At 43.8% G+C, this 1,933-nt stretch overlaps 1 pseudogene; it reads left to right on the top strand.

Annotated features, from left to right (window-relative positions):
- Positions 1–608, top strand: part of LOC111956464 (glycerol-3-phosphate dehydrogenase, mitochondrial-like) — a 26,985-nt pseudogene extending 26,377 nt beyond the window's left edge.
- The last annotated feature ends 1,325 nt before the right edge of the window (positions 609–1,933 follow it).

The following is a 1,933-nucleotide window of genomic DNA, read 5'->3' as shown; positions in this document are numbered from 1 at the left end:
TCCAGTCTGTATAGACCATATCATCCAGTCTGTATAGACCATATCATCCAGTCTGTATAGACCATATCTTCCAGTCTGTATAGACCATATCATCCAGTCTGTATAGACCATATCATCCAGTCTGTATAGACCATATCATCTAGTCTGTATAGACCCTATCATCCAGTCTGTATAGACCATACAAACCGCCAGACTGGGTTTAAATGTCCAGAACGGTTTAATTGTCCAGACCGGGTTTAAACGGCCAGACCGGGTTTAATTGTCCAGAACGGTTTAAATGTCCAGACCGGGTTTAAACGGCCAGACCGGGTTTAAACCCGACAGAGTGGATGTAAATGGACGTATCATTCTTCAGGTGGTGGGTACTGAGCAGATCACCGGAGTAATTATCACTGAATTATCACGGTTAATTAATGTAATGTTTGTTTATGTGTCAATTAATCCCATAAAGGATGGTTTACCGAATGGAGATTGGACACAGAAACAACATGTAATTCATTCATTCACCCTCATACACACGAAGACAGCTGAGGAGAGCCTGGATCTGAGGGGATCTGTGACTGTGGACCGCAGTGGAGGAGGGGTGTGAGGGGAACCCATCCGCACCACCACACTAACCAGAGCTGTGSTGCTAAGAATGTCACGCTGTGTAACATATTGGATACACAACTCTCCCTATTATAAGTGCAAAGCTGCAGTGAACTCATGATACGACCGTACATAAGTAAWATCTTCAACTGTTCCGTCAAACTGGACTGGCTCATATGACGTAAGGGATGTCAGAAACAGAATAAACACTAACTGGGTTACATATCAATCCCTGACAATGGAGAGACAAGACTAGAACAAAGGCCTTCTGCTCCACTCGCCCAGACGGCACCCTACAGGACTCCCAATCACAGCCGGATGTGATGCAGCCTGGATTCGAACCGGGTACTGCGGTGACGCCTCTTGCAGTGAGATYCAGTGTCTTAGAGCGTTGCACCACTCGGGGACCCTGCTGCTCTGRGCCCCCAGATGGCGCCCTATTCCCTATTGGCCCAGAGCCCTGTGGGACTACCCAGCAGGCCCGGTTGAAAGACGTTCAGGAACTCAGTCGGGGTCTCAACTCACTGTTGACAGCTGGAATAGTACAATGCACCAGGTGCAATTTCAGGAAAATGTTATTGTGCATTAGCAGTTTTTCTCTTGTTATGCCAGTCGCTGACAGTCACTGACTTAGTCATGTCTTCTAACAATGTTTTGATTGGTAAATTAGTCTAGCCAGCTATCTAAACATTATCATAAATCACTGCCAAATGACTGACTGGGCAAGCAGGTGGCCTCCATTGATTTATTTTGTCAGGCTCACTCAGATCGTATAAACATGGAATCATTTATGGCAAAATGTGTAGAATTTAAGGATTTTAGCTTTAAACCTGCAAAAATCTCTCTCCACCCTTTGGCAAAAAAAAAATATGTAGTCAAAACAAAAAGTCTCTGTTTGGTGGATTCATATTGAATAAAACTGTTAACCACTAAATACCTGGAGACAACTAGAACAGAAACCTTGAGGTCAGAACATAATACCTGGAGACAACTAGAACAGAAAACCTCTGAGGTTAACCACTAAATACCTGGAGACACTAGAACAGAAACCTTGAGGTCAGAACATAATACCTGGAGACAAATAAGAACAAGAAACCTTGAGGTCAGAACATAATCCTGGAGACAACTAGAACAGAAACCTTGAGGTCAGAACAAATAATACCTGGAGACAACTAGAACAGAAACCTTGAGGTTCAGAACAAATACCTGGAGACAACTAGAACAGAAACCTTGAGGTCAGAACATAATACCTGGAGACAACTAGACCCAGAAACCTTGAGGTCAGAACATAATACCTGGAGACAACTAGAACGAGAAACCTTGAGGTCAGAAATAATACCTGGAG

Source organism: Salvelinus sp. IW2-2015, linkage group LG32 (genome assembly GCF_002910315.2).
Source record: "Salvelinus sp. IW2-2015 linkage group LG32, ASM291031v2, whole genome shotgun sequence".
In the NCBI taxonomy this organism is placed as follows: domain Eukaryota; kingdom Metazoa; phylum Chordata; class Actinopteri; order Salmoniformes; family Salmonidae; genus Salvelinus; species Salvelinus sp. IW2-2015.
This window is presented reverse-complemented; position numbering and strand designations above follow the sequence as displayed.